This window comes from Rhipicephalus sanguineus, chromosome 5, assembly GCF_013339695.2.
Source record: "Rhipicephalus sanguineus isolate Rsan-2018 chromosome 5, BIME_Rsan_1.4, whole genome shotgun sequence".
Lineage (NCBI taxonomy): Eukaryota > Metazoa > Arthropoda > Arachnida > Ixodida > Ixodidae > Rhipicephalus > Rhipicephalus sanguineus.
In genome coordinates, this window is record NC_051180.1 from 85,584,121 (window position 1) to 85,596,337 (window position 12,217).

General features: G+C 44.3%; 1 protein-coding gene across 37 annotated transcripts in view; it reads left to right on the plus strand.

Moving 5' to 3' along the window:
- Positions 1–12,217, plus strand: part of LOC119393937 (uncharacterized) — a 635,915-nt gene that overhangs the window by 402,799 nt on the left and 220,899 nt on the right. The gene's annotated exons all lie outside the window — the stretch shown is intronic.

Here is a 12,217-nt window from a genome sequence, read left to right on the forward strand (position 1 = left end):
TTGTTCTACGAGTCTCTGCCCGCGTTGTTGTTGTACGAGTCTTTTGTCCGCGGGTGCGATCGGCCAGAACCTATCCACATAAAGCTTGGCTGTAAAAAGTCGTTAGTAAATTGTCTACTAGCATCAACGTCTGGGTTCTTCGTTGCTAATGGGTGGCACAGCAACGCCAGTAAACATCAAGGTCTAGCTGAGTTTCAAGGTTTGAAAAGGCACCGTTACGGCTCGATAGAGTGGTTACTTCGCGCGCTGATGCTATCGAAAAAAAAAAATGGAACGCATCTCCACGAAGTGAATGATGACGAGTGGGCGAAGCTAAGTCCTAAGGGCCAGAATGTCTACGTTGTAGTCGCCGACTAGTATAAAGGGTTTGTGCTTGTAGGAGGTTTATATTGTTCTGTCCCCATTATGATTGATATTAGTGCACTGTTCAACCTTTTTTGTGTCTCACATATGTTACCCGAGCGTTGCCTCATGTAATGTAAATTGAGTGACATAAGGTGACAAAGTCGACGACAAAGCTCGGTCCTAAGGTCCATAATGTCTACGTTGAAATCGCGGACTAGTATAAAGGGTTTGTGCGTCTAGGTGTTTCATATTGTTTGGTCACAATTATGATTATTTTTCGTCAATTGCGAACCTTTTTTTATTCACATACACAAATATGTTTCGATTATAGCAGCGGTTTTCTAACTACCATGACAGCGGACAGTGAGCGTCGACGACAAAGCTGGGCCCTAAGGTCCATAATGACTACGTTGAAATCGCCGACTAGTATAAAGGGTTTGTGCTTCTAGGTGTTTTATATTGTTCTGTCACAATTATGATTGATATTAGTCTATTGTTAAACTTTTTAGGGGATTTTACATGGTGCTGTGCCGTGAGGACGGACACCACATAATGGATAAGCCTAGACACTTCGCCCCTAAAATCTACAGACAAGCTCTTCGCAGCTTTTTACTGAGCCTGCAGGAAACGCCTTCTTTGAGCATCTGCAAGAGTAGCGAGCACTAAGCCGCACAAGTGAACCAAACGTGAATATCGTGATATTGAGGAATCGGATTCTTTATGGAAAAGCGTCCGCTCGTGAGGAAACTGCCCTTCATTTTCACAGTGACTTCAAACTATAAGTTTTGGTGTTGTTGTGCTCATGTTTTTATGAAAAGAATAAGATACTTGAGAAGACGAGCGAGGATAATATTATGAAACAACTGTTTGCGTTCGTACTCAACATGTGGGTGGTTGAAGATGATGCAGAGGAAGAACCAAACTATATGCTGACTTCTACTTATCCTACGTGATCATTGTCGATTGTATTGTAGAAGCTAACGTAAAAGAGGTTGATTAGATTTAGTAACGGATAACTTGCGCTCGTGGCGCAGTAAGCGCTTATTGCAATCATTAACGTTTACTTGTGAAAAAAGTGCAATCGTTTGCTTTTTTTGTTTTCTCTAACGTCGAAGAGTCTGCCAAAGAGCAAGCTGATACCTCGATGGTTTTCCTGACACGTGCGGTGGGTGTAAGGTAAAGTAAATCATGATGCAGTATATAGAACATTCAAATTTTGAGGTAAGATCTGTTGTTTAGATGCGTAGCAGCTCTTTGACTAGCCTGTGTAACGCTGTCCGTCCGTCGGCACAAACGCGAGGCAACGCGCTTCCCTCGGCGCAGGTGTTGGAGCGGTGCCAAGTAGGTCACGCCGCAGCTGGGCGTTGACGTCACGCACCCCTCGCACGCTTCCCTCGCAGGTGCGTGCGTACGTCATTCCTCCCTCACCCGCCGGAGCGCCGCAGCTGCCGGCTCCAACGCCCGCTCACCTCCCGTGTCCGCGTTTCAAACAAACGTTTACAACAGTAAACGCTTCACCGAGTTTCGCTTCAAACGAATCTTCCAGCGCTCACCGCGGCACTCGCGTTAGCGCCGTTCAACCCGTGACACCATCCGTGCGCAACGCTGCTGCTTCGCATCCCATCAGCGTTCCCTTCGGGGAGATGGTCCAATTTCATTGCTTCGAGATGCCTGGGCGTTAGATTAACTACATTCGACGTGTCTGGCTAAATTGGGAATATGCGACATTTTTGTGAGGATGACACAGCCTTGTTTTCTTTGTTTTTTTTGTTTCGAAGTCACAGTGCCGAGTAAAGCATTTCAACCCTTTCTAAGGAGAAGATTGCCTTACTAACTATTCTCTACATACCTAGAGCAAGAGAGAGAGAGAAGAAACAGTAGAGAAGGAAAGGCAGGGAGGTTAATCAGTTTAGGAAAACTGGTTTGTTACCCTACACAAGGGAGCGGGGTGGGGGAGATTTAAAGATGGAGAGGAAAGAGAGAGAAAGATAGCACATGACACAGCACACGCAGAGTCAGTCGCTGTCGGTCGCTCTTGCGTGGTATGCGACATTACGGTCACAGCCGCTTGTCCAAGTTCGTTTCTCTTAAAAATCTCAGCAGTGCCCTCGCCGCCTTCAGCAGCTGTGATGTCTTCTGTTGACGACATGCAAGAATTGTTTCAACAGAGGTTTGTCTACTGTCAAGGTGCGCTAGAACAGACGCAGCACAAACAATGAACAAGTTTGATTGACAGGTCTAAATTATGTCATCCAACGTTCACTTATCATCGTTGGAAGATCCCAAGTGATTCAAAGAGCTTCCGGACACATCGACAACTTTAGAAAAAATTATTACATCGACCCTATCAATGTTCTTTATCAAATGGCACAACTTGACGGAGTTGCGCTGCGCAAACTCGGTTTCCTCATGACAGGTTTACCAAATATAAAGCTCCTTTGGGCTCAGGAACTGTGAAAGGCGCCTTTTTGTTTTGTAAACAGCAGATCTGCACTGGGGAGGTTGCTGGCGCTAATAATTAATTGTCGGGTGCCTTGCGGTACGATTACGATACGATTACGATTACGGTACGATTACGGTACGATTACGATACGATACGAGGGACACCGTAGTGGAGAGCTCCGGAAATTTCGACCAGCTGGGGTTCTTTAACTTGCGCCTAAATCTAAGTACACGGGGCTCTAGCATTTCGCCTCCATGCAAATGCAGCCGCGGTGGCCGGGATTCGATCCCGCGACTTTCGGCTCAGCAATCTAGCATGCATCATAACCACTAGACCACCGTAGCGGGTGAAGCTGTAGGCACCCAATAGCAGAGCGGATGCAAAATAAAAGCGTGTTTAATTACCAAGAGAATAACTTCGAGAAGATGGGTTCATTGTCCACCTCGTTATTGTACACACAAAAAATAGCGTCCGCCCACATTGACATTGAATGAAACTATAGAAAATAACAAAAAATGACTGATGTCTGTTTTTCATGTACTCTTTTGTATACATATAGAGCAGGTACCACGGAAAAACGTCACGGGGAAGGGGTCGATGGCAGTTCGAGGTACATACATTTCCTTTGCCGCTAGGTCGACTGAGCACATAAAATACGCACGTAGATATATTCGTGTGCTCGTCGTTTCCCTACGCTACGTTATTACTGCGGCAATTATTTTCCTTTTTGCGAAGTCATGCCGCTATTTTATATGGGGCATTCGTAGGTATACCCGTGATTGCACCTCAATCATCGGTCATCTTGGCTGCCTCTATACTTACCCCTTGGCTGTCGTGCACGTGCCGTGTCCCCAATCAGTTATATCAGGTCAGCAGAGTGATGTCCCGTATATCACTCGCACGTGTTTGGACAGATCCAGTGCTTTGTGTTACCACACACGTGGCTTCGCTGCACATATCTCGTTTTTCTTTCGCAATTACAAAGCGGCTGTACGAGGAGAAACGTAACGAGATATACAGCCCCCGATATAGAAATGAAATATTACCCAATGATATACCCGCGAGAATGTGAAATTTACCCATTTTCTCTAGATCACGCAGGCCACAAATCATACCATGAATACGGAAAACAACGACTGTCTATGTGCAAAATTTAACGGGACGTGTTCTATTTCGAGACTACTTGGCAGTAATCGCGGTTCTCGGGATAGTGTCGCCAGGCAACTGTCCGAGGGTTCCGCTTGCCTAAGATATAAATGCAAGAGCTGTTTTGCGTCGGTGTCAAATTTTGCACTGCGACCCTGCGAGGACAGCAAGCGCCCCCGTGGACTGAATATCGCTTTCCGCCAGCCCGAACAGTCGGTAACGAAAGCTGCTGCATTGCACTCACAGTTATGGGAGAGCAGGCAGGCGCTTCACTGTCAAGAGAGGCAAAAAGCCGACGAGCTGCTAATTATACACAGCAAAATTCCAACTGCAACGACGGGTGAATGCACTCTACCGTTTTCGCTAATGAAACGCTAATATACCTTGTTAGGCCATGGCTGCCCTAACTATAATTATAATAACTCAGAACGGCAGAAAGTAAGTTAGTTGGTATGGATTCATCATAAAGAAAGGTAAGCCGTGCAAACACGGCCGCAAGAGAAGAGAACAAGGCAACGCCCTGTACTCCCTTTACAATACTCCCTTTACAAGAAACACACGAACTCTTTTTGAAGATGATTATACTCTCTTCGGAGGGTCGTGTGACCCACAACAGAGTTAACGCGCCTCTTTAAAGAGGGTGATATACGTGGCTAGTCAGGACTTGCCGAATATAGTCACAGATACTCTCTTTTTTTTTCTTAGAGTATAGTTCTGTTCTATTGTGTCCGTGTTTGCACGCTTTCCCTTCTGTTATGAATAATTTAAATATTTTTATTCAGGACACAGAGAATTTCTAGTAATTGAATAGCCCCCCAAATGCGAGTTAGAGCCTCAAGTAATTATTAAATACGTTTGAGGGCGTTCTCGAAACTGGAATAATAATACATAGAAATGACGAATGCACAGTCGGAATCGCACTTGTCTAGAGCAGCCAGTCGGCCACTTGAGCCACCGTTTTTTTTTTCGCAAAAAAGATGCAGCAACCAACGCCGTAGTGACACCAAACGTAGCCAGACCGCATGCTAGGTCCTTGTGCTATATTTAAAGCATGAACGGAAGCTTGTAGCTAAAGGGAGGTAGCAGCTGCGGACACCGACAGCGACCACCGCCACGCGCTCGACCACTCTACACAAGTGTGATTCCTACTGTACAACTTGATTCGCCGTGGACTCTCGGAGTGCTAGATGCATTTAACTTTAAAGAAAAAAAAGGCTTACAGTTTCGCCGCAAGCGGGAAACGAATGCAACATTAACAAATTGGAATGTTGTGCGAAGTAAGGCTACCAGCTAACTCTTATACAATTCGACCAGTCGTAACGCGACAAAACGCTGGCGTAACTCAACAAAACGCTGTTGCAGCGAGCGAAGCGGCTTTCGTGCTGCCTATTGTTTCAACGCAAACTGAGCCATGAGAACACAGCACGTGCAAAAGTATAGTCCTCTGCCTACCTCTGTCATGATAAGGCTCGTCGCGAGCGCGCCCGACCGCTGAAAGTACGCAGTACCCTGCCGGCCACGCAGCGACACCCCACTCAGGGACTCCCCTAGGGTCTTTCGCGCGGCGGAAGACAGCCGGCGCGCTTCCTCTCCGCTGGAGAGGAAGCGCGCCGGCTACCCTCGCACCCTTTCCCGCGCGCACAGGAGACACGACGCGCGGCCGACGGACATAAAGCATACTGCCTGCTTTCCCACGAGGCGTTAGAATCACTCCTGTCGGTAACTGACTACCTTATGCAGGCGAAGCGATTAACTGGGCTAAAATGGTCGTGGCAAGCTAGAGGCCACCACCATTCGAACCACCGGCAAGCTAATTTCAACGACCTCGTTGTGCCGTGAATAGGTTGTTTCTCTCTCTCTTTCTCTCTATCACCCTTGTATTTTTACGAAACCTCACGGCGACGCCAACGCCGCGGCAAAGAGCGCCTGGAATGTCCGTGTAATAGTCATTGCAATAAAACAGCATTCAAAAACGTGTTCCGTGTTTTACATAAAACACGTTCCCCCCAAGCTCCACATGCGCATTCCTCATGCATCAGGCGTAATATAACATAATCTTAAACGATCTCCCGCGTGCAAGCAAGCACGTTTGGCGCTTGGCGCGTTTTCCACAGCTCTCACAGTTTTCCTAGGAATGCAATTCGCGCAACCAGTGCCTCGAGACACATGGCGCGTTTTCACAGCATCGTCGACTGCCCTTGAATAGAATGTGGGTGGTGATAAGTGCTTCAAGAAACACTTCATCAACGACAATGTTCTACGCATTGACTGTAATAATAATAATCATTAAGGATTTACGTCTCAAAAAACCACGATATCATTAAACGCATTGACCAACAATCATGTTTAACCGTGAATGGTTGCTGTTGTAATATTTTTTACAGGTGTCAGAATGCAGCGCCCCCCGCTATAGAAACCGAGCATGTGATAAGCAGCAAAACATCGCAAATTCTGAGTTGGAAGTCCACTGTAGATATACGTATGCAGAGGTTGTACTGCAGACCTTGCGCATACCTCGGCCACATTCTTGTGCGGCACCAAATAACCAGCAATTTCTGAGACTCACGAAGCTGAAATAGACGCACTGCACCGAACTGCACCTAAGCAGAATCACCGATTATGTGTCTGGATTGGAACGCTGTGTTACATAACTGTTATTATTAGTAATAACTTAGGTAAATAAACGTAGTCGACATCAACCTGGCCCGCATCAAGGAAGAATGACAGCTCAAAATTTAACATGCAGCGCGTTAAGTGATAGATGCCATTAACAACGCAACAGCAGGGTTAGATGAAAAACCATGCGTTCAATGGAGTAGCTAATAAATCAAAGAGGAAAATACAGGTAGCTAATGGTACAGAACAAAAGAATGGCGTGGAGGCAAGATGAATGTTGTCCATAAAGGCGGAGGGGATAATACTAAGACAAAGTGCAGGTCAGTTACAGTAACAGTGGTGACATAGAAAATGAACTTGCACGCTATAAAAATTACAGCTCTCGAAGTGGATGAAAAAAATACATTAAGGAAACTGCAGAACAGAGCGAGAGAGGCAGATGATTAAGAGGACAATATATTTTCTTATTCAATCCACAGAGATTTCCGCAGCTCAGAACATACCTGTCTGAATAGTATTTCTAGATACCAAGATACGACAATGTGGGTTGGCAACTGCTGCGGAAAATCATAAAGCGATAAGCGCTAGACGACAACTTCGTGGAACTACTGAACGGTGTATCTAGGGACTGGGTAAAATTTGTTCTGGAAGGTCACAAATGGAAAGTAATAATACAGTAACAGAATGCGGTGCCGTCTACCTTCATTGTTCACATTTCTTGCTAAGGACGTAGAACTGGAGAACAATGAGGGAGAGAAGGATTAAGGGCTCTTTCGTTGTTATACACAACAGTAATGAAGCTAACACAAAATAAAGCCAAGGAATACACCACGGACATTACTTCTAGATTTAACTCTTGTTTAGTAATTATGACATAAATGGAAATGTATTGAAGTGGGCGAAGAAGGCGACCTGTCGTCGCTAGGGACTGAACCTATACAACCTTCAGGTGCTCGACTAACGGTGCTACAGCGTGGGCCCTTCCACTTTATTAGGTATTTCTGCGCATGTAATCCTGGGAGTGTTAGCCAGCACCACTCGTAGGCATGGCGGCGAGTGGGAAACTCTTTCTTGCCAGGTCGTGTTAGGTAGCACGTAATCTTCCTATGAGCTGGCCACAGACCAATAAGAAACCCTCGCGTGCTACGTAAAGGCATCAAGTCTGCCGGAACGAGACCCTCGATATGAATAAACGACAGAAGGGGATCTAGGGCTCGTTCCTTTGTTAGATGCAACCTGATGAAGACTAGAAACAATGAACCTAGAAAATGGCATCGGTGGTATTATTTGCCGCTTTTAGCTGCATTGTAATAATGATGATTGTAACTGCCTTGTATTTGTAGCATTGTAGTTTTTAACTTTTACTAAGATACAGTTAAAAGCTACATATAACGTCCCCTACGCCTTGCCTGTCTTCGTTGTCTGTTAGCTTCATTAACTGGACGAGAACGATACGTGGTTTGATTTGGTTTGTATATGTAAGGGGCAAATGGTGAAGCGAATAGTTTTAGCACTGGTGCTTGCTGGTGACATTGTTTTACTAACGCGCAATGCAAGGGATTTACGGAAATTAGCAAGCATGTGTGGTTAAGGCCAGATATACAGAGCTCAATTTTATCGGAGAAAAATCGAAAATTATGTTCTTTAATCAAGAAAAAGGTATTGATGGGATATCAATCCAACAGCAGGCCATTCCAAAAGTCACGTATTAAATGTACCAACGTGTATACATCAATGAAAGAACGACCCATGTACACAAGAACCAAGATAGCGTGAGAATGAAAGTAAAACGAAATACAGTAATGTGAAATTCCAGAGCACTTTGAGGATACAATAAATACCAGGTGGGGTGCGGGACCTTGGGATGACTAATGGTACCACAGGTAACGTTGACGAATGCAGTTAACGCAATAGTGTTCAAGAGCCCGTGGCGCAGAAATACTGGTGTCGTCGCCGTCGGCGTCGTTCATGAGGGAAAAATCGGCGCTCTCCGTGAGTGAAAGATCGCGATAAATGCGAAGAATAACAACCAGGTATTCAAGCCGGAATCGAACGCAGGCATTCTGCTTGGCATTCAGGTGTGTGTACCAAAGAGCCACGCCAGTGCTTCAAAACTGCTTCGAAAAAAAATAGTGCGAACAGTCACGTAAACGCGTGTAATAATGCGTGGCAGAACTGCAGAATCGCACTCAAGCGTCACAACATGCGAATTGCGCACCGAGTGGGTAGTCCAAATGCCCATTCATTACAAAGCGCTCACGCATAAATGTTGATAATAATTTGTCCCACCATCAACAAAGTGCGCAGCTGCGTAGGTGTACTTATTGCCTTACGGACGCGTAGTGGGCACTTTGCTAATAGATAAATTAACCCTTTCAGACGCCACCTATGAAGAACTGTCTGTAAATGCTTCAAATCAATACAACGTTATTTCTAGGCACTCGATATTCCATTACAACCAAAATAATGTCGTAATTTGTTTAATTTATGTGCGTAATAGTAATTAGTTCTAATTCAATTGTAATTAAATATATATTTATTTTGAAGTCATTCATGCTCCTTTTTTGCATGAACAGAATGATATCTTACGCCAGAAATATAGTGCAAATTCGTTTTCGGGTATGTTCATTTGGAGCAAAGAAAATTTATACTATTGACGTGGCACGCGTGGAAGGGGCACGTCGAACGACTCGTCGAACGGTTTGTAGAGCCTTCAGCAAACTGATCATATACAACAGTACACTGCAAAATGAAGGTAAATGATGACAAATTTATTATGCAGGAGGTTCATTTCAACAAAAGCCCAAAGCGATTTGTAATTCGTTGCCCTAGTTGGATCCTGAGTAATAAAATATACTGAAGGCTTTATTCACAACATGATGAGGCATGCGACTGCTTCTAAAAAAGAACGGAAACAACTCATCATGCATCGTAATGGAATGCCAGGACATTCACCCAGCGAGACCCGTGGAAGGAATGACTCTTTCAGAAGATTCCTTTTTCGAAGTAGCTGGAAGTTACTAACTGGTAAGAGAGTGATTTAGAATTGGAATATTGTCGGAAAAACAGCAGAAAGGAGATGGATAAACGGTGGTCGTCAAAAGCATAGACATCACTACACATGACAGCAATAAGTGCTTGTATCGCGAAAAGAAAAAAAACAACAAAGAAAGATCTGTAATCATAAAGAGGCATTACTGCAAAAAAAAAAAGAAAAAGGACCTGGGAGAGACCCTAATCCATGACTCAGGTAGCTAGTAGTTGAAATGGCACGTCGGTGTTCGTCTGCACAGATTCCATCGGTTAAGTTTGCGTTTCGCGCGCTGCCGAAGCTGATCGCAGAGGCCAAGTAGAAACAAGCGCGTGGTTGAGACCTGCTCCGCCAGGGGCTATAACGATCCCAGCTGATCACAAGAACTGTTCTTTCAATGAACTAACTCAATTAATTTTCATTAATTATCCTGAGAGTTATTGGTCCTTAACTTAGGTAAACCTAATTATGCTCCGATATATTATGCATTCCATTTAACTTGAACCAGAATATAACCACAACCATCGATTACGCACAAGTTTTATTTTCAGAACAAGTTTTTTTAGAACACGTGCTCGACCGGGAGTGCTAAAAGGAAAAAAAAAGAGAGTGTCACGCATTGTTCGTACTACCGAAAAAAAAACAACAACAACAACAAAAAAAAAACAGACTAAGTGAATATTCGTCGCCGTTCCGTTTCAAAGTGGATGCCAGTAAAGATTATCATAATAATCGTCATACTAATGATTTCTTTTAGAAGCGAAGACTGCACGAACGAAAATTTGCAGTGCTGCCACGTCTTGAGCACTTCGTATCGATCGACGCGTTTGATTGTGAGCATGTTTTCAAGGACGATGCTGGTGCAATAGTCTTGTCAGACAAGTCCCAACGTACCATCGAAATACCCGCGTTGGTTCTAAAGCAAAGGACTAAAAAAAAGGGGCATCAAGCAAGCCAGATACGTGTACGCACATTACTGCAGAAAAAAAAAACGATGATTAATATTAAGTCCGGAAAAAAATGTTTTTGAATGGAATGTGGAGTGTAAAGTTTACATTCAGTTTGGCTCTTTGGAGGTGGTACGTTTCTGGCAATATGGCTAGATTCTCAAAACCTTAATTGAAATACGCTGTAAATTATCTATCGTGAAGGTGATGTAACAAAGAAATAAGACAAGAAACGTGTTACCCATTGCGAACGTCAGTTCATCTCAACGTTCTTTATAACATACGAGTTAACGCAGTAACGAACTTGTTATTAAGCTTAAGCGACAAAGGCGCACGCGAAACAGATAAAAAGGGTATCTGTCAGCTTGCAGGCAATCTACGATGTCGAGACAAAAAAAAAAAAAAAAGAACTCGAATGCCACGTCACTAAATGCATTCGCACGATCTGTCGTTCCAGGCATGTCGACGAGATACGCGCACGTGGTTTCCCTGATTGCCGCAGTCGTGGCGGCGGTTGCGCAACCGATCTGGGTGATTTCTTTCAGGCAAGTACCGAGTCGTAACACGTGTCGTATCAGCTGTACTAGTGTCGCAACTGTTAGCAACGGAACGAGAGAGTTAGATAAAGGAGGAGTAGGAAACTTGACGCAATAAACGTATTACAAAACAAAAAGAATGAAGTGGAAGAGGCATGCAGAGCGTGCGTCATCGGAGAGTCCCATTGCTTTACGGTATCTGCCAATCATGACTGTATTGCTTAATGTGCAACAGCTGCATGCCCGCAGAGATAAAAGGGTGCATACCGCGAAAGTCGTGTGCACACATACCAACCGGGAAAACAACATGACATGAATTTTCTTTTAGTAGATTATTTTGCTTCTAGAATATCGCGGTTGCATCTCGAACGCTGTAATGTGCTTTACTTAATCCACTAAGACTGCTTCATACGTAGCCTTTCATCGGGGACTGCTCTCTGCGAATAGTGATTGTTGAGACCAAATCGAATACGAATTGAGTATGACCAGAAGCGAATCGAATCGATGTCGAATAGTTTCCATATGTTGAACTGCATGGTGTTTTTTAAAATCATTGCAAAGTAATGTTCGCACCCCAATATACAATTTTTTAGCACTAAAAACACATCTGCAGCACCAGGAACAATTAAGCAGAGCCTTGGTATGCACAGAAATCTTCATAAACTGACAACGATCCTTGACAGCAGGTAAAATTTGGCTCCCTTGGCGACGTAGCCAGCTTCTAATGGCTTAGCCAGGGAAAGGGGGGGGGGGATTACTACCTCCCCCTGAATTTTTCAGTTTTACATGTGTATGTACACACGCACGCATAGACATACATAAATAATGGTTGAACCCCGCCCCTAAAAAACTTTTGGCTACCTCCTAGCCGCTGCTTTATGTCATCTCTCATGTTTTATGCCCGCACTGCTCCTGCAGAAATGAAACTTAGTGTGCTTTTTCACCAACCTTGCGTTGGTTTTGGTGCAGTGGACATTATGAATACTTGTTAAATAGTAGAAGCATACTGGCATTTACGAATACCGAATAGAATATTGTTCGATTAGATATTCCAAATTTTCAAACATTCGCGCACTCCTCTTCGGCAATGCATGAGAAGGCAGTTACAAATCGAGGATATTTGTTTAGTGAGGAAATCGTCATAGAACCAGAC